Here is a 21,926-nt window from a genome sequence, read left to right as displayed (position 1 = left end):
GTTTGTCCACAGTTTCTCACAATAGTACACTGACTTCTTACAGATTCATTCATGAAACAAAGGCATCTTCATCCTGCCAACTCCATCAATTTCTGGAAACATTAAGAAACCAGTCCCATTTCTGGTAAAGTTTGTACAGAAAATTCCCACTGATTTTTATGGAAGTGGGATCAGGTGCTTTGTTTTCCAACTTTAATTCGGGGTGCAGCCCTTAAAGGTTGTGGCGAGAAGGTGTCCAGCATTAAACTCAACACTAAATGGGTGCATCTACATGAGATGATTACTGCAGAGTTGACTAATTAGCTCCACAGTAAAGTCTCAGCATCTACATGTGCATCCCTATTAGACTGCAGTAAACTAATAAATGCCACTGTAGGTAAGTACTTGTAAGTGCAAGTACTATGTTGCAGTGGCATTATTTAGTGCACCACAAGGTATGTGTGGATGCTGATGGGGCTGGCTGTGGCAGAAGGAAGCTTCAGTTCAGGGGCTGCCTGCTGGCTAGTCCCACACTGGAGCACCCTTGGTCCCCAGCCAGCCCCTCCACAGCACACTGAGCCACTCTGCAGCACACTGGGCTGGTAAGCCAACCCCCCCCGACCCGGCTCATTGTGCTGCAGTCCCAGGTGCACATGTAAACGTGGCACCCAGGAGCAATACATTCTGGTGTGAACTGGGCTGGAGTCTATTCAACTGCATTAATAGCACTTGCAGATGCACCCAATGAGTGGTACCTACCACCCTTAGATCAAGTCTTTAGCCACCAGCACTTTGATGTCACATCAACAGGGCATCTGGACAAGTTGCATGACTTTAAAAATGCTCAAGAGCAAATATTAAGGACCAAATCACACAATCCTTGCTCCTCACTTATTTGAACCATTCTGCCATTGTGCTTGCTGTAAGTTTAGTTAGAAGAACCTGTGTAGTTTGGGGAATTACACAGCAGAATAAATCATGGTATCTTGGCAATTCTGGTTTCTTAACCCTGTACTTTCTCTGCCTGAAACAGTCTGGTCCTCATTGATCTCTGCTTGACTCCTGGGATAAGTTCTTCTCTCAGAATCTATCTATGTCTCAGCCTAAGGTCCTGCATACATGGATCTCTGTTCTGTACAGAGGTGCCTCAAATGCTGCAAAGAAGTACCTCTCAAGTTATATAGGTTGCAGGCTTCTGAGATCTGTTTCACGGAGCTTCTGGAATTTCTTCCTGGGACACAGGACATTAAACCCAGATATTAAACCTTTGTCTTTTATTTGGCTTCTGCCTATAGTTTATGGTCACTAATGTAACACCCACCCATGTATATTGTGTGTGTCTTTTGATACGGGTAAGATGGCCCCTGTAGCTCTAGCCATGTGCTTAGCACATGGCAAGCTGGGGCCTGTATGGGGGAAAATATGTAAAACCCTTTGGCTTCATTGCCCAGAGGAAGCAGAGGATTCTTTAGGCAGATTGGCTGGGAGAAAGACTCAAATGTGGCCATTCCTGATTGGACAAGGCTTGGGTGATGTCGCACCAGGTATGTAAGAGCTCACAAGGGTTCTGGGGCTATTATTCATTTGCCTGCTGAGAGCAGCTCAGCTACGTTGGGAGCTAGAAAACCTGCTCCCCGTGGCGGGTCCCTGTCCCCTTTGCTGGAGAGGCAAACAAACACTATTTCAAGGGAAAGCCTCAGGTAAAGGGAGAGAAAGTCTGTTTTGGAGTTTGAGACTCCTGTTTCCTCCATCTCTTTTTCTCTTAAGTGGGTTAATGCCGTGGGAGTATTAATCTGTGAGCAAACTGCCCAGGAATGGGCCCTGCCAGTTACTGACTATACCAGCCTTAAGTGGGATTAACACCATGGGGGTGTTACTCACTGGAGCAAACTGCCAGGAATGGGCCCTGCCAGGTACTGGCTCCAGGGCCCTGGCCCCCTCTGATTTGTAATTGTATCATCTCAGCATGGGGTATAGCTGACACTGGGTGTCCAGGTTGCAGCCCTAGGCCTGGGCCTTTTTCTCCTGCTGTTTCTGCAGCTATTGTGTTTCAGCCTAGCTGTGTGGCTGAACCCCAGCTATATGTTCAGGCCTCCGTGCAGTTTAGGGCTGGCAGGCTTTGCCCCAGTGAGGGAGGCCTGACCTCTCCTTCGAAGTTTCTTTGTGCAGTTTCTGCCCAGCAAAACTGGGGTTGGGACTAGGACTGTAGGGGTAGGTCTTGCTGTCTGGAGCCACAAGTAACCCCTCAAGGCCAACTCATGGAAGTGGGATTGCCTGGCATTGTTGCAGGGAGCAACAAGGGATCCCTTGCAATACAGAAAGCTCTCTAGCAGCTTCCCAGCGAGCCCAAGGAGCAGCTCAAAAGACTCTCCAGTGAAGCCCCCATCTCCAGCCCATTGGTGAAGGGCAGGTGTAAGGGTACAAGCCCCGGGAAGAGCCTTTTGGATGAGCCCCAAGTCCCAGACTGCCTGGGCATGCATGAAGCCTCCCCAAGAGGATGCAATCTATGAACCGTGCCTTGCAGCTGGTAGTGTTTAAAACTGTATTTGGTGTTTTCTTTGTTTTCTTTGCCTTTGTTTTCCATAATACATTTTTTTTCTGCATTTACACTGCTTGTGAGGAGGTAGTGTTGTTTATGCGGGACACCCTAGTAATATATTTAGTGTTTCTCAGGCGGTCTGGGTGGGGGCCTGAGCCAAGGTAAAATGTATTTAGACCTCCCAAATTGTACCCAGCTCTTGTTGCTGTCTACCAGTGCCCGGCGGAAGGGTTACACTAAGATCTTCCTGTTGCTCGAGTGAAAATAGCTCTAGACAGTCAATGAAAGATTGTTAATAATAGAACTATTGTAGTTACATTTCTTTAGACAAATGAAAGATGACTGAAGCAGTCTGGTTGGATGCCAACCAGCAACACACCAGTGCTTCTTCCCTAATTTGGATGGCTCTGGTATGTTCAGAAATGGCCCAGAGCCATTTGCAGCCCAGTTTGAGGTCTGCTTTGTATACCAGAAATCAAATCTCTACATTACATTAGCTAAGAGTTGTTCATAATACACATTACCCCATTATCAGTTAAATAAATCCCCTTCCACTGTCTTCTTCATTTATACCTCTCCACAAATGCTGCTCTTTCTGCTTTGCTTAGTAATATAGAAACATTTATATAACTGGATATGTCAGCACAACATGTGTGTAATGTTCTGACAAATACCATAATTGCAGTCCATTTGTCAACAGATGACAGCTTTAATAACAGCCGTACGCACATCACATGAAATATCCACACACTCCTTAAATAAATGTTGATTGAAAAATTTACTGCTGTAGCAAGACATTTTAGAACTTGGACTTTAGTTTGAAGTTCGCTCATAAATGAAAACATATGTCTGTAAGTGAGAATCCAGCCTTTCACATCACCCAAGACTTGCATGTTATTGTTGATTTAGCTCTACTTAGTCAAAGTCAAATGAAGTTCATTAAACCTGGGAACCTGACCTTGTACATGACATTACGAGACTAATTGGAATTCCTCTAGGCAAAACTGAAAGAGCTTATGGGGATAACTACATTCTCACAAACACCCTTTATATGCCCTTTCAGCTCTCTGAGGGCTCACAGGGTGAGAGGCCATGCAGCATTTGGCATATGGTATATATTTCAAAGGCCTCATGATACATATACATGACATGAGTGGCATTCTGGCCCATGTGTGCTACTGCTATGACAGTATATACAGTGTATTTACAGAGGCTAGCGTGAATTGGAGAAAAATTCTCCCAGTAGAGAAGCACAGAGCTGATTCTTTATTTCACCCACTCAGAAGCCTCAGCCTTTTTTAAGGGTAGTAACAAGACAAGTTGCTGTTGTCCCAGGGGAGTGGGAGAAGTGATGACTCCTCACACACTGGGAGTGTTCCTGCTACTATAATCCTGCACTCATGAAGAGCAGCCTGCCCTCCTCTGCCAGTCTTTTTTCACAGGCTTGTGGAAAAGGAGGGCAGATCTCCTCCCCAGTCATTCTTGAAGAAGACAATGGGGAAGTCTGCCTCATTAGCCAAACAACGCTGAAGAAAGAAGGTTCCTTGAGAAAGAAGGCCTCCTGCCCATCTTCTGGAAAACCAGACAGACTGTATTGTGCCTATAAGGGACACAGACTGTGCAGAAGGTAGGCACAGCTTCCTGGAGCTCCGAGGAGGGCTGGCAGAGCGCAGCCATTGATCTGCACAAATGCAATGTTTGCTTCCCATTGGGCCTATCTAACTCAGCTGCTCGTTGGAAGAGACTAGGAGAGATCTGCAGCTACTTCCACTCTACTTCCTCCTGTTCCCCTTAGTGGCTGTAGCTTATATACCGAGCTTTAGCTCCTGGAACATGAACCATGATACTGTGCCAGAAATGTGCACAAAGTATCTCATGTGGGAAGTCTCCTTAGAAAAACCACTAGTTAATGTGTGTGTTAATTCTCCATCCCTACAAGATTTAGAGAGGCTAAAGATTATTATATGCCACGTAGAGAGCTTTTAGTCAAGATGTAGCAGCTTACATTTTCAGCTTTGAAGCTTTTCCCAATCTACTCTTGATCTGTTGGCCTAACTGACAGGTATCACTCTTGTGCAATAGCGGGAAGCTTAGCACTGCCTGACTCAAAAATGTTGGAATTGCAGAGCTTCCTTCTGCTTGGCAGGATTTCCTGGATAGAACTTTAGATTCAGATATTGCTAAGGAACATCAGCAAGGTAGTCACTTGGTTTGTCCTGAAGTTTCAGTTGAATTTGGACCCCTCTCTCTCTTAGAAGCCCCTAAAAATCCCAGTTTAATTTATTTAACTTTGTTTACTGAGTTTTTTTACATCAGGATAAGAATCATGTACAAGAGAAGAAAGTGAGATACAAGAATAATATGTTTCTGGATAGAAGGAAAAAGTTAATAGAAACCAAGGCTTTACAGTGCAGACTATGAATGATTAATTAGTCTCCAGTAAATAAAGGTACTGGTGATGACCTGCTAGATGCATAGTAATGATGGAATAAAAGTGAGTGCGCAACTACAAAGAGAACTGTCCATCCTATTTAACCTTTACATAGTTAAAGTGAAAAAGGTCAAAGTCTATTGATTAATCATTTTTTTTTGCAAATGGGATAAAAGAATTTCAAACTCAATAACATTCTTCATCTTTCTCTCTGATTGTTTCAGTTGCTCATCTCAAGTGAAGAAGTCCTTGGATATCCTTCAGCCAATTACTTAACGGTAGTTTGGTTTCAAACATATCATCATTCATTAGGCACCATTTTTGGCCATTGGTAAGGCTACTTTGAGCTGTAAAACTCATTTTGTATTTATCCATTCTAATATAATTGAATAAGAGAAGTATTAAATATTTTAGAGCCATTTGGGTCTCTGTGGGCATGTGTACATGAGACACTACTGTGCAGTCATTACTGCACATTTATTTATCACTGGTATTAGCAAGTACTGAATAAATGTGCAGTAACCGGAGTTACTATGCAGTAGCACCAGCAAATGCCTTTTTAGTGATGCTACTGCACAGTAGTCTAATAAGTTTGTAAAGTAGTGTATTAGCACTATTAGTGCTGTGATGTGCTACTGCACTGCATTTTTTGGCTACTGCACAATCAGCCTCTTGTGTAGACATGCCCAGTGTTGCTGTGAACTTTACATGTATAGTCAGCAGAGTTGGATGGATATTGCAAACAAGTTTGCTGAAATTTTTAAATAAATGCATTTGAATCTCCTATTATGACTGCCATCCTGACTTGGCTCAGAATTGAAGAGAAGACTTCAAGAAATAGGAGTTTTTATAGTTTGAGTTAAGGATTAAGCCCTGTACCCAGCAGCTGTAACAGACTCCTATCAGGATCAGGTATACAGGTGGCTACATAAAATAGGCTACAAAATGAATGTTCATTTTTTGTGTTTCTTCAACACGTCTGTGCACATCTCGTTAGCTTTCTACATACATTAATAGGAAAACCAATTTTGAATTAATATTCTATAACTGGTGATGCTGGAAAAGCATCAGTGAAGGTCTAGGATCTGGAAATACTCCCTTTGATTCCAGTAGCATTCTATTGACTTTGTAGGAGCACTGTTAATTGGGGAAAAGAACTATACCATATGACTTATCTGACTAAGCAAAAACACCTCAAGTTTAAAATCTCAACTACCAAATCTTTTGTAACAATGTGTGATCCACGTGTAGCGGAGTCCTCAAATATCAGAAGTAACCAAGACTGCCTCCAAGACTTCTCAAACGATTCTGATTTTCTGAGTGAGTACTCTAACCTGTCTGAAATTCCAGCTTCTCTCATGTGTCTCATGTGGGCCACTCTTGCACTTAAAATCACTAGTCATGTTTGAAAATCTGAACCAAATTTAATAAAAAATAATTTTTACATTTGAAGAAATCAGACAGAGAAGGTCTGAGACATTATTCATTGCATCATAGAGGACAAAAGTTTTCCCAACCCAAAAAGCCTAGTTAAATGCAAGTCTGAAAAATGTATAACAATGTCACAGTATGTGGTGTGTAAGTCCCAGATCCTGAAAACAGGTAAGGTTCAAGAAGCTGCATTTTTACTTAGTCCAAGTGTTTTCTTTTCATCGTCATGATTGCATAGAAGAATTTGAAAGCATGACTCATTGGTATCCCAGTGGCTTCAGAAACCAAAAGGCAAAAACAGAATTGTAAATCTCATGAACTGTATTTAAATCTCATGGTTTGGTTTGGTGGGGAGGGTCTAACTCGTGGATTATGAATACTGAGGTAGCAACACTGCTCAAATGCATCAGGGTTTTAGATTCGAGGCCTGCATAAGAAACATAAGAATATTATCCCAATGAGTTAAATTAACCCTGAGAGAACCATAGCAACAGTTATTGGCTATGATAAATTTATTTGTAATTTGTATATGTGACTTGCCTCCTGGGCTTCATTGACACGGCTTGAATGAAAGGAATTGGATTTAGGTCAAGTCTATTACAGGCTTATAGATGTCTGCTGCTTACCAAGGTGTGTGCTAATTAGTTTACAGTCAGTTACAATTATTTACAAATACATTCACAGAACGTCTTGTATATATAAACTACGTATATTTAGCTGAACTATTTATAGTTGTAGAATTATATAGGAATATATATATGTGTGTGTTTGCGTGTGTGTGTATTCTTAAGGAGGCTTAAGTGGGTGTATCCCTTCAGGAATTATATTATTATATAATTTTGTAAATCTAGTTCCAAGAAGGAATTTGCATTACTGAGCATTTTCTCTTGTCTCATTTCCCCTCTCTCCCCCATATACCCGCTCCTGTTTTATTCAATTACATGCTTGTCCATACAAATTCTATTAGCATTAGTTATCAATAGAAAGACAGATGGAAAAACACACACACCAGCAGCTCCCTAGGTTTGAATGAGCAACACTTGTGAATTTGCAACATATATGAAAAATTAAGCTGTATAGGACTTGTCCATACGTGTAGAAAAGACTATTTGTCTGATAGTAGTAACAATGTATTTAGGGAACACATTATTTTATTTTCTCCACTTTTCAAGTAAATCATACTTTTGATAACATTTAACATAAAAGGGGTAGTAGTAGGTTTAAAACTCCACTTAAAATGTATTTATGCATTGCTTAGGTAGTTTTGTAAGGCGTGGAGAAAAGACAGCCTCATAGAATAGCAGTAAGAAAGAACTACCATTTAATATCTTTAAGAGAGCGAAAGAAAAGGGAAGACAAAACAGATTTAAAAACCTCAGCTTTGTGGAAATAGCTTTGATATACAGATTTGATTCCTAATAGCTTATTAGGAATAAGTCTTCTGGCCATATTATTATACTCCCTGAGGATCTACCACTCACATGGATTTTAAAAGATACTCAGCACTTATGAGAATCTGACTGTTGTGGCCAGATGAGGTCAAAAATGGTCAAAAATAACCTCCCCCAAAGCCCAGTGAGCTCAATGGAAAGAATAAAAGCACAAAACTTTATTAGCAAAGGAGATCTGAAACCTAATTTTAAGGTGCTAAGCTCCTGAATTGCCTGTTGACTTCTCAAAATCTGGCCTATACATCCCCTGTGAAAAATATAGGCATACAAAGGAAAGCAAGTTCATGAGCTTCATGTTAGCAAATTGTACCATACAACACCTCCTAGAGGCCATTCTCTGTGTGGTGCAGAATGCTTCCTTTAGACACTATATGAAGCATGGGTAACTGGAGCCACTTTAGTTGGGGGTGGCACATGCCCCCCCCAGCAACCAGTCAGTGACTTGGGGGGGGGGGGGCTGACCAATCTCGCCGACTGGAAAGTGGCTGCAGTGCTCCTGGAAGCAGTGCTCCCACTCCCTGGCTGGTGCTCACAGGGAGGGCACCAGCACTCCCGCCTGCCCCCCACCTGTCGCCTGAGCAGGGAGCACGGTCTGATAGGGGGTGCACTGGTGCTCTCAGGGGGTGCATGTGTACCCCCATGCACCCCGTATGCGTCGCCACTTATATGAAGGGTCTTGATGCTGGCACTTCTGGAACCAGAAACTCCCCATGTCTTCCTGCTTCATTCTCTCTCCCCCACCCCAGCATTCTTGCCTTATCATTTCACTCCACCCCCTAGAGCAGGGGTATTAAACATGCAGCCCACAGGCTGGATCCAACCCACAGAAATCTCCATTCAGCTTTCTAGGCTAGTACAGCCCCATGCTGAAGTCATCACTGTGTGACCTGCGCCCCATGCTAGAGCCTGCTGCACCACAAGGCACAGGGCATGTGGCTGTGGTGGCAATTCCAGTTCTGGCCTGAAACACATGGTGCCATCAGGATCCAAATTGGTGCATGGGGGTAGTAGCACCTGTGGTACATGGTATGCAGCAGTATCTGCAGCTCCAGTTCTAGAACACGGCATGTAATGGGAGCCAGAGCTGCTGCTGCTGCCACATACCCTAGGCCAGAGCCCGAGCTACTGCCACCACCACTGCCATGTGCTCCAGGCTAGATCCAGTTCACAGGGAGCTTCATGGTCCAACTCTGGTCCAGGGTATGAAGCAAGTTTGATAACCCTGCTTTAGAGAACTGGAGTCATACTTCCAATTTCTGAAACTAAAGTCATCCTATTAAGGGGACAAAGACAGTACCATGTGTCCAAGATGACTTACTATGCAGGTCAGAAGCCACAAGTAGCAGATACTTAAAAATGACCAGTTTAGCAGAAGATAGGGCAGGGTGGCACTGGAGAGACTAACTGGTTCAGAGTAGCACGCACCTCTGAAATAGTTGTTTGTGACAGCTGAAAAGTGTGCCTGTGTGATAAAGGTGTTTGCTGAAGGCTCTATGAAGATTATATCAAGTGTTTTTCTGTATTTGTTTAGATATTAAGCTATATGTTGTTGCTAAAAGCCTAATTAAAGTCTAAGATGTAGTGAGGCCTTGTATAAAGTAAGGCCTAGTAAATTTAGCAAAGCCTTGAAGTAGTAAGGCCCTTTGGCATAGTTAAAAGTACCTTATCAAAGGAATGCAAGGCTTGTACTGCTAATTGGTCAGTCTAAGAACAGTTGACGTAAAAGGAATCCGAGTGGTCGTTCATTATCAGTATTATTCAGAAGCTATAAATGAGCTGGAATATCTGGAAACCATTCAGAAGGAAGATACAGCTCTGTGAAAAGGATTAGTTAGCTGTTGCCTGGATCAGTTGGCCCGTGGACCTCGAGGAGCCCCAGGACTGCATTCCAGGGTCCTTCCCGGTACCCTTCAGACAGTGCTGTTCAGGGACGCCTGACTTCACTGAACTTTGTGGAAAGAGAAGCTTGCTGTGTATCAGGCATCAGAGGGGACAGCCAATAAGTTGCTGACGTGAATTGCTTTTGTCTGTCATTGTTTGTCTTGTTACTACACATAGTTGTGTTTTTGTTAGTCAACAAACCTTTCTTACCTTTCTACCCCTGACCACACTCTCAATCCCGAACCCTCCACAAGCAGCTGGGACAGTTGTTGTTTATGAAATCTCATGCCTCTCTGAACCAGGCAGTTTCTAAGAAGGCACCCTGCCCTACCTTCTGTCTTTTTTCCAATGAACTTGGCTTACTACCTCTCAATGACCAGCTTGCTTACCAAGATGCATGCTAAATAGTTTATAATGATAGGGGTGTGTAAAATGGGCTGTATTCTATTCAGATTTGAATTCGACCTGAATCAGGGACAGAGATTCGATTATTTGATTTGGATCACTGTCCCGAGTCAATTCGGGCGAATCTGAATCTGAAGATTTAATGCTAATTCAGCGAATCAGCCATTTGGCCATAGACACAGCTTTAAACATTTTTTTCTATATACCTAAGAGGTACCAGGCATGGCTTGTGAATGCTGAGATGGTGGGGCTGATGGAGCTTCCTACAGGAGAGCAGGGGAACCCCCCGCAATCCCCCTGATTCAGCCATCAGCTATGGGGGGACCCCAGGTGCCCCCCCCAGACCCAAGGGGCACCAGTTGCTGAGCTAGGTGTTGGAAGGGTCCTTCGTGTGCTCCCCAGTGGACCTGGAAGTAGACTGGAACTGCTTGTGATCCACTTCTGGGTCCGCTGTCGAGTTCATGGGGACTCCCCTGTGGTCCCATGGGACACTCTGATTCAATTTGGACTGAGAGATTTGGCCAATGAATCAGGCCGAATATCCTCTGAATCGAATCAGCAACTGAAGCTTCTCACAGCCCTAATAAATGATGACATAACCCAAGCTAACACAGTGTGGTTCTCTTTTTGCTAATAGTGGGAAAAGATATCATGGTTTATATTTTTATATTGATTCTCAACTAATGGAACCGATCCTTTATCACAGGCATAGAAGATCAGGCTTTTAGACTTAGCAATACAAGGTTTAATTACTCAGGTGACCTTGGTTCTTTATCTTAAGGATAGTAGCTGCCTCATAAACCCCTTTACATGATCTAGCCCCTAGACCTGGACAAAATTACACTGAGTTGCAGTGGTTATTTTTGTTCAAACAATCCCATATAAACATATCTGTAAATGCAGCTAGATAATTTGCAGATAATTGTGATAGAAAAAAAAGATGGTATACATGCCAAATAAATTATGCATATCCACTCAGTTTCAGTTGTTTTAGAGGGACAAAAATAGAGATCATATCAATTTCTAAAAAGTTCTAGCATGTTATCTCTTCAAAATATGTGGATCAGGAGCAATCCTAACAAGTGCTGCACAGTGCCAAAACTTGGAAGACTTATATCACTTAAGTCTTCATTGAAAAGGTTTGGCACCCCAGGGGACCAGGTGCACTACACCAGCAGCACACCCACTCAGCCTGTCCCTGGCCCTAGCCCTGGCCCTACCAAGATGGCCCCCCAGCAGGTGGACTGCACCTATGCACAGGCAGCTGTGGGGTGATCCTCAGCCATGGGGCCTGGACCCTCCACTGCCAGCCCTCCTAGCTTAGGCAGTGGGGCCCCCTTTCTGGCATTCACCTGCAGACACAGGGTGAAGTACCAACTACCCGAGCAGGAGGATCTGCACTTTGAGACCTGGATGCAGGCCCTGATTTGGGGCTGGGCAGGGAAGGCATCCATGGGTCCTACTAGCAAGAGGGGTGCACCTGGTGCACCCCACCCCTCAGGTCCCCCTGGCACCCCAGGCACAATACCCAGCCCCCACATGAACTCAAGGGACTCCACCCCCCAACTTTGGTGGAGTCCTGAGTCCAACTTTGGTGGACAGAGGCAGCAGCTGAGGGGAGAGAAGGAACAGGGCCCCCCTACCCCTAGCCATGCAACTGCCCCACCCTCCAGACCCCACTGTCACCTGCTGGACCTTGCCCACCCCAGGACTACCCCATGGCTGAGTGGGTGCAGGTCCCCTCTGGGCACAAAGTTAAGCAGAAGGCCCAGGCGCAGCTGGAGCCCTCTGAAGTAGAGGACCCCCAGTCTCCCCAAGACCACCACATGGGGGAAAGAGCAGCTCAGCTTCCAGGGGCCTCCCCAGCTGCACCCGACACCCCACTCCCAGGAAAGATAAAATGGATAATCCCAGTGGAGGAGGTTTCAGGACTGCTGGCCAATCCTGAGCAGGAGCCCATGGAGGAGACACCCCCGCTCCACTGGCCAGGACCTGGCCCCTGAGACTGTGGGAGCCAAGGCCTTGACCGACCCTATGGTAGGTCCAGTAGCAATGCCCTCCCCAATGATATGGGGGAGACAGGGACCCTGGGGTCCACCGTAGTGAGTCATGAGGGGGCAGGTCCTCTCTCCCAGGACCCCAAGGCAGGCACAGATGCCACCCTGGTGCCTGATGGGTCTCCTCCTCCCCCCACTCCTAGAAAAGCCTTGCTACCAGCCCGCCCTGCAGTTCTGCCCCAGAAGGAGTGAAGGTGGGGTCCCTTGACTGGCAGGCCAGTGTTGTCAGGGACCCCCACACCTCCTGGGGTTCCAGCTCTGCCCTGTTATCTCATGATGGAGTCTCACCCTTACCACCACTCCTGTCCCAAGGGGCTGCAGAGCTCTCCCAATTTCAACCCGACCCCAGGGCCTTAGCAGACCAGGGAGGTTCAGACAGTGCCCAGGGAGCCTGATGAACCCCAGGACCAGGAGGAGGATGCCCAAGAACTGTCAGATTCTGTGGAGCCTGCCAAAGAAAGGGGACCCCTGCCACCTGAGGAACTGGTGTCCCGTGTCCCTCCACTACACGGAATATAAGATATAAAGTGAAGGCTGTCTCACTTTGCCTGCAGTCTATGCTGACGAACATGATCCATCCTGACCAGACATACACAGTGCCCAGATGTTCCATCTTCGACAACCTGTACCTGGTTCAGGACCTCCTGGAGCTGGCCTACTGGAAGGGTCTGTTTTTCACCCTCCTGTCCCTGGACCAGGAGAAAGTGTTGAACAGGGTGGATCATGGGTACTTCACAGGCATGCTGTGGGCCTTTGGCTTTGAGCCTGGCTTTGTGTGGGCTCTCTAGGTGCTGTATGCCTCTGCAGAGTGTTTGGTCAAGTTCAATGGGACCCTGATGGAGCCCATCCCATTCAGGCAAGGGGTACATCAAGGCTGCCCGTGTCAGGCCAGCTATATATCTTGGCCCTGGAGCCCTTTCTCATCTTCCTGTGGATGTGGGACAGACCTTGTCCTCCTCCTTGGCACTCCAGGAGTCAGCATTGTGGCTGGTCCTGTTAGCATATCTTGATGACATGCTCCTCAAAGTCCAGGACCCAGGTGAGCTGGCGTGGGTGGAGGCCTGCCAAGTGTTGCACTTGGTGGCCTCCTCTGCCCAGGTCAACTGGGTTAAGAGCTTTTGCCTGATGGTGGGTGATGGGTAGCAGGTGGGCTCACTTCCCCCCCACGCTCCGAGGGATCCATTGTAGCTCAGGCTCACTGCTCTACCTAGGAGTTTACCTGGCCCCCATGGACTCCATGGGAGAGAGATCAACTGGGCAATGTTTTATTGCTATATTTACAATGTTAAAGCAGTTTGGAAGCCTACCAGTGTCTCTATCATCATAATAACATAAGTTCTAAATATCTATGTTTTGATGTTTGCTTTTGGTTTTCTTATCACATGATGGGTGTGTGATGGGTAATGGGGGGTTTGCAGGAGGGGTGTGGGAATGGGTGTGGAGGGATGTGGGTCGGTGTGTGGATGGGTGTGGAGGGACGTGGGGGGATGCGGGTCAGTGTGTAGGTAGGTGCAGGGGGGCTGTGGGTGTGGAGCAACTCTGGGGGGGAGCTGCTCAGGAAGGGTGCCTGATCAGGAGCCCATGGAGCCATGGTGTCCTGCCCCCAACACGGCACAGCCCCCCGACACAGCACATGGACTTCCCCCCCATAGGGCCCCAGCCCCTCTTCAGGGCCACAGCCCCCTCTGCAGGGCCCACAGTTCTCCCCTGCAGGGCCCCAGCCACCCTGCAGGGTCCCAGCTCCCCCTTCAGGGCTCACAGCTCATCCCCACAGCAGCAGTGGCTGTGGGGTGCTTAGGGCCTGTTGCTGTCGGAGCCCCTCTATGGTGCAGTGCGGCACGGCACAGCCCCAGTTGTCTCAGAGCCAGTGCCACCTGTGCAGCATATCGTGAGTACAGCTCAACTCAGTGTGGCATCATATGGAGCCATGTGCCTTTCTGCAGCCCTGGGCCACTCGCACTGACACCTGGGGGCCAGCACTACTCATGTGTCATGCCAGACCGGGTTCTGCCTCCACAGAACCAGCCTTGCCTGGTGGCGCACAAAGCTTATGCACGCAGGATCTGGCCCGGCATGATACATGGTCCCTGTGAGTGGCGCCAGCCCCTGGGTGACTGCGAGCGGCCTGGGGCTGCAGAAAGGAGCGTGGCGCCATGCTGAATCAAGACGCTTCCGCAACAAGCAGCACAGGCGGTGCCACACCACACTACAGGGAGGGGCGGGGGGGTTCCGACAGCATCAGGCCCCGAGCACCCCATGGCTGCTGCTGCTGTGTGGCGGGGTTCTGTGCACCCTGCAAGGGGACCTATGCCCCCCCGGCCAGCTCCGCCCACCTTCATACAACCTCCCTCTACAGACCCCCACACAAGCACAGCCTCCCCCCCCGCAACCTCCCCCCCGCACAGTCCCTACTTACCCCTGACAGTGCCCAGGTCCTGATCCTTGCCACACTTCTGCTTGTGTGCCCCATGGGGTGTATGCCCCATGTGCTGGAGCAGCAGAAGCACATAGAGACAGTCTGGCCAGAAACCAGAGCGTCTCTCTTGATGCCTGGTTTCTTGGTTTCCTTAGGGCATAGTTTGGGACCATGCCCTGTCCCACTTTTTTCCTTTGGGGTATTTTTTGATACCTGGATATCAGGGAACATTTTTTTAATTCACAGCATGCCTTTTGAAGCACCTCAAACTGGTTTGGGATGCTGCAAGAGGCACATGTGTACTAGTCTGGATGTGCCCTATGATGTCACTTGCCCCACCTATTGTAAGTATCTGCTACTGGTGCCTTCTGATCTGTGTATTAAGTCATCGCAGGCACATGGTAATGTTTCTGTTCCATAACAGGAATTTATATTTACAATATGTGAATATTTACCTGCCAACCTGTTTCAAAAAGTTCAGAAAACTGTGAATAAATACTCTATGATGTGACCGATAAAAAGATAACTAAAATAGTTCAATCTTTGAAATCTGAGTACCTGCAATTAATTGCTTATGAACATTCTACAAATTAAGAATTACTCAGTTGCACAACAAATACTTTTGATTTGTTAATAAGTAAAAAAATTAGTTTTCTTGCAATTAACTATAATAGCATAGACAATCAGAGGAAAGGCGATGAAGCTACATTTACTGATAAATTATTTTTAACTTGTATTTGTACAATGCTATACAGGCCTGATCCACTGCCTTTGAAGTCAACAACATCCTTTCTAGTAGCAGGGTTTTTAGAAGTTCTTAAGTGTCTAACACCCAGTTGCATTTTAGGCACCTAAATACCCTTAAAATATGGCTTTAAATTTATTATATAGATACAACTGTCCTCTTGCTGCAGTAAATGAATAAGACATACATTGATTTCATTGGGAGCTGGATATGACCTAGATGTATAATAAACTTTTTATATATTGGGGGGAAATCCTACCTTGAATTCTGAATGTCCATAGCCATGACACTGTGGAAGCAGAGTAATGGCGTATAGAAAACTAAATAAATAAAATCCATTGTGAGCACAGAGATCCCTTTTACTATAGTATGTCTAAATATGAACATATGTGGAGCTGTATTCATTTTTTGTAACAAGGTCATCTTTCCAAGGACAATAAGAACAAAAAGGAACTGCAAACAAGCTCTTATAGCAATCACTAAATACCTAGCCTTGAAAATCACTTCTAAAGCAGGGGACATATTGTATTCTTGTACAAAGCATTTTCATTCCTCATTACTAGAGCTAATATTTCCATCACCGTCAGTCAAAGCAATGTATAAAGTCCAGCTGTGTACATTCAATTGAATAAATGATCGTGCAGTATTACTAGTAGTTTCATTATTGTGTTAGAGCCTTTTCTGAGGCAGAGAAAAGGGAAAAAAGATTTCCTCTCTGTTCATTACAAAATTAATAGTAGACGGTCTAGTGATTTGAATGGGAGTTAGAGGCATTTAGGGACAGGTCCTGCTCACAGTAGTTATATCACTAGAAAACTGGAATCAAGACATGGAGACTAGATACAGACATTTGGGGAGGTTAGACTGAGTTAAAAATTTCCACTTGACCTAACTTAGTTCACCCAAGTGCAACTCTTACACTTAGGTTGACCTAACTAGGAATTTAAGTACGAACTGTACAGAAATTCAGGAAGTTTAGATCAGTCTAAAAATGGCTGACATGTTTTAAGCTAAGTGTACCTCCAAAGGTAGTTTAATTAGATCAGGTCTGGAAAGACTGATCTAACTGAGCTTCCGTCAGTTCCTAGCACAGCCCTGGGACTGGGCAGGCCCAGCTGCCGGGGCTGTGTTTTCTCTGATGCCTACCTCCTGCACTGCCACTGGGATATTATTAACCCTATAGCCCCTCGCCCCTCCCCTAGACAAACAACCTCCAACCTGGGACCAGCCAGCCCAACCCCCAAGCCTGTCAAAGACCACCATCTCGCAAGCTGCTCCCAGTGCCAGTTTTACCAGCGCTTACCAGTGCCAGGAGCTGATTGAAGTAAGTCAGAGTGGGGAGAGGGCCAAGCAGGGCCAGTAGGGTTGATTCACTGGAGGGGTGGAGGGGGTTGTTCATTTGGGAGTGAGGAGGATTGGGAGGCTAAAAATAGGTGGGGAGAAAGCCTCCAATGCCCCCTGAGCCAACTTGCAGACCCTGCTTCCCCCTCAAAACCTCCCAAACCTCCTTGTGGACCCTTCCTGCCCCCTGATCCCCTCTATAAACCCCGATTGCTCCCCCAACCTCCCTGTAGACCCCACCTGCCCCTTTGATCCCCCAGCAGACCCTTTCTGCCACCCAATCTCCCCCACAGCCCCCAATGGCCCCCCCCAAACCTACAACCCCCACTGCAGACCCCGCTTGCTCCCTCCAATCCCTGCAAGCCCTCCTCCCCCTTTCCCCCCATCATGTCTTACCTTAGATTGGGTAGCCATTTTTAACTTGATCTAAATGCCCCCTAGCCTCCCTGAATGTTTGTATGTACCCAGAGCTGGGGACTCCAAGACCACAGAGATACTATCACGCCTGTATGGAAACTGGATGGAGAGACAAATCAGTTGTGTGACCTGGAAAGAATAAATAGCCAAAGATCAGGAGTGTAGAAAGACAACACAGGCAGGAATGAAACTGTATAGGCCTTGAGCTTAAGTCTGAGGCAGAAGATGCGAGTAGGGTGGTCCAGGAAATCAAGGTAGATGTAGATATAACTGGTGCAGTGGCTGATGCAGGTTGTATTTGTAACAAGAGAAATGTTAATGCAAATAAATGTCTAGTAGCCAATGTCTCTGACTTTCTGTGTTCTAGCAGGAAATGGCAGATCCCTGAAGAAAGTATATTTCTGTTCATGTTTTGAAGGACTATTTCTATTGATTTTCATACACATCTAGTTCATTCTTAAATGCTGGAGAACCAATCACACCCGATACTAGAGCTTTTTCTTTCCGACATATTGGCAGCATCAGACTGACGTGTGTAGCTGGCACAGTGAACCCCATCCCTTCCTTGAAGCCTGTGAATTCGTTTCTGGGACAGAGGGTGCATCTACATGTGTGCCTGCCTGCGTAGTTGTTACTGTTCAGTCATCTAGTACTTGCTTTAGCACTAAAGCTTTAGCAAGTACTAAATGACTGCGCAGTAACCACCTGTACTGCCCAATCCTGGTGCTGCACGTGTCATTTCTGACCCTACTGCACAGTAGCAACAAGCTCATTGCTACTGCACAGCAGTAGCAGCATCACATTTCATGGCTGTTGATGCTACATCGCTGTAATGTCTCATGTAGACACTCCCAGAGAGTGGTTGGATTAAAAAGTAACCAGGGTACAAAGACTTCGAGCTGGTAGTGAGTATCGAGAGACATCAGAGGCTGAAATAGCAAAGTCTGCATAGGACCCAGTTCTGCCCTGTACTCTGCTGGTCTGCAAGAACCACAACATCAGAAGATTACCTTGCTGAGACACATACCTGCTGCAAGGTTGATTCCCTGGTTACTGAGAGAATAATCCCCTACCTAATAGCCCCTGGTATCAGTGAAAGATATCTGAGTAGTGTGAGGGGGTGTTACCAATGTTGGAAGAGCATCATAAATACAAAAGCTGAGAGGCTGAGGTTTTTTCACTAAGAAAGAAAGGAAAATGAAATACTTCATTAGGAAAACAAACAAAAAGTGTTCAGTTTTAGGCTGAAAGAAGCCCAAATTCAAAATATTTCAGTCCAAACCCAGCATATTCCAATTTAAAATGGTGCCAGTGTGGCCCACAAATAATGCAGTTGAGATGTTTTCCGCTCATCATCAATCCTTAAAGTCCAGGCTTTCTGACTGGGCTTGTTCTTCTATGATGCGGTATGGCAAGGTACCTTTGATAAAAATTTGCATCCTCTTTCCAAGAGAAACAAAAAGTGCATCATGGGAGATATAGCTCCGATAGAGAGACCAGGCCATCAAAGACAATGGGAACAGGAGGCATCTAAGACATTGCAAGGTTATTTTCCATTTGGTTTTCAGTCAAAATATTTTGGTCTTTGGCAGAAGCATATTTCATTTTGCCATTTTACAGAAAACATTTTTTTTTTTTTGCATGAGACAGAATTCTCTTTTCTAAGCAGCTGTACCATCTGCACAGCAACTCTTCATCAGCACCCTGGCCTCTGGTCCTGATAGCACAGACCTTTACAGTTGTGTGGTGTGTTGAGATAGAGCATTGTGGAGCAGAAGTAAATGGGTGGGGTGTACTTCTTGGCAGTGGCCCAGGCATAACTCAGAGGCAGGGCCATCACACCCTATATGTTCAAGCATAAGACAAAACAAAACTAACAAAATGTATTATTTTTAAATCTTATTATTTTAAATCCAGTTTCATGATTTTGAGACTCTCATTGGAGATTTTTGAGTCCTTTGGATTTGTAACAACAATGATTGTATTCTGCTTCTTGGTGAGAATATTCCTCCCCATTTAACGTTATTATCTGGACAATATGAAAATATTAGTACAGGTCAACTGCTGTCAACATATTTTATTTTTCTGCTAAAAGTACTATAACTACACTTCATTTCATTCAAAATCAAGATCCACTTTAATCATTTGGCTATGTTCCCAGCTGCATTCAGAGATGTACTGAAGATGTACCCTGTACATTTTCTGTTGCAAATCATACTTCATATGAGACCAATCCTGACTTACACTGATATCTTCATGTGTTGTGTCCAAGGCCGCTGCTGGGCATTAAGAGGACTCAGCATCTCTTAGGCTTATCCTCTAGATGTATGATGATGGTGAGGAAAGAATCCTATCAAGAGAAACCTACAGTCACTTCTCCTGTCAATGTTTTCAACAATGAGGATTTTAAACATTGCCTAATAGAAGTACCACAATATTTTTCTTAATGTGGATTTGTTATGCCTGTCTGTAAATTAATCTGAGGATTTCAGAAAACACTTGATTAACAAAACCTGTTCTCAAAATAAGTCAAAATGTTCTTTCACTGTATATTTTATCTGCTGTTTAAATTTTCTGCAATCTATGGCTGAGAAGTTCTACATATTTGCAAAGTACGCATGGACCTTGCCAGTGTAAATGTCTTCTGTGCCACACCCCTCTAAGAGCTACAGTCAGAACTGCTTGGACACATATTTTAAGCCCTAAATTATTATTAGCCAAAGAAAAAATATTTTTAACCTAAGTGGAAGGAACCTGTAATATTAAAGAAGAAGATCATTGGTTTTCTTCTCACTTTTGCCAGAAAGCTCCAAATTATATTGGTGCGCTACATAAGCCATGAAGTCAAAAGTGGCCAAAGATCTGTTCCAATCCCAGTGATGAAATATCTATTAGCCAAAGGCTATTAGTAAATTGAAGTAATGAGTAGAGGCCTCAGGCCCATTGTATTATAAAAGATATAAAAAAGAGATGGTCTCTGACATGCAGAAGTTGCAATCTGAAGGCTTCACCTTTTTCTCCAATGAACAGCTGGCTCAATTGGCTATTTTACTATATCCACTTCATTGAGTTATATCCTATACCAGGGGTGGGCAATTACTTCGGGTGGAGGGCCACTTACTGAGTTTTGGCAAGCCATCGAGGGCCGCATGACAGGGAGCCAGGGGCAGATAAATATTAATTTTCTAAATGTTTTAGGGTCCCCACGGGCCGGATAGAATGGCCTAGCAGGCTGTATCTGGCACATGGGCCGCATTTTGCCCACCCCTGTCCTCTACAGTGGGGCAGGTAATTGAAACAGGTCTTTGTAATTTCATGTAGAAGACCATATTTCTGGATCATGGCAGATGGTGAAAAATAAAATGTAAGTGAAATCATCATAAGTTTTTTTTCCCCCAAAACATTATGATACTATATTTACAGTTATTCATCAACAATATGCCTTTCATCTGTGCCATTAGCTAACCACCTCCATTACATCGCCTTGCAAATACGAGAAGCAAAGACAGCTGTTTTAGTCACAAAAGATAAACATCTATTGAAATGACTATTGTTTTGGGTTCCTGAATCTACTAAATAGACATTTCCAGTGTAAATAAGTGCTGTTACCCAATGTGACTCCAACAATATATTGGCAAAGTATACACATCTCAGCAAACAGACTACCACCTGCAAACACCAATGTAAATGAGAAAAGTACATATCCTGCTCTTAAGACCCAATGCTGTGGGGTGCCACGTATCTTAATTTTCTGTTTTGGGGAATATATATATATATATATATATATATATATATATATATATAGGGTAACATTTTTTTAAAAGCATCCACATAACTTAGATGCCCAAGTTCCATTTTTTTAAAGTGGCCTAAGGGCAAGATCTTTAAAGGTGTTTAGATGTTTCAGTGGGAGTCTGGTGCCTCAATACCTGTTAACTCTTCATCTTAACTCTTTGCTAGCTCAGGCAAATAGTGAAAACCAAATCAATCCATATTTAGAGTTAAAAATAATATTACTTTCTTTACAGGGGTGGACATTTAAAAAAAAATCTAAGGCAACTGCTATTACTTTAAACTTTGAAGACATAAAATGCACTTGTAAAAATTCTTTTGGTGTATGAGCAGCTTGCATTACACAGTACCGATAAAAAATAGATTAAAAATTAAACATTTATGACCCAAGGAACTGCTGAGCAGACTTTGCTGTGAAGAACATCTGTAACAATAAAATCCAGACTCCTGAAATTTGAATTTGCCTGTTGTGCTTGCTTAATTACTGTACATGCTAACTTTTTAGTCTCTGATAGGGTAATGGTGCAGCTGTAGAAAATATTATTCCCCTGGGGGTTTTCCTGTATAAATTCTGGAGGGGAACATTCCCCTCTTGATACACACACATGACTCCCATTATCATTAATGGGAGTTATGTGCTCCATTCAAAGGGAGAGTGCACCCTTGAGGATGTAACTAAATCAACAAAAAACTACATTACAATAATGTAGAGGTAGGACTTTATCTACCCAAGCAAAAATATTCAGAGTTAAGGCTGAAACAGCATCCTTACCTTAAATGATGTTTTAAGATTATATGATTTTCAGTCAAGGGACACCAGTATCATGAATCCAACTGTCAATCTATCTGTCTGTGTATTTCCATGTATGCATGCATGTATAAATGTACACATATGGAGAATGAGGGCAAATATATATGTGTATATAGATAAATATAAAGAGTATGTGTGTACATATATACACACTCATGCAGCTACATCTGGGCTAAAATACTGAGGCACAACAGGATGAATTAATAGTGTTTCAGACTTTCATCTAAATT

This window comes from Alligator mississippiensis, chromosome 5 (genome assembly GCF_030867095.1).
Source record: "Alligator mississippiensis isolate rAllMis1 chromosome 5, rAllMis1, whole genome shotgun sequence".
Taxonomy (NCBI): domain Eukaryota; kingdom Metazoa; phylum Chordata; order Crocodylia; family Alligatoridae; genus Alligator; species Alligator mississippiensis.
The sequence above is the reverse complement of the archived record's forward strand: the minus strand, read 5'-3'. Positions refer to the sequence as shown.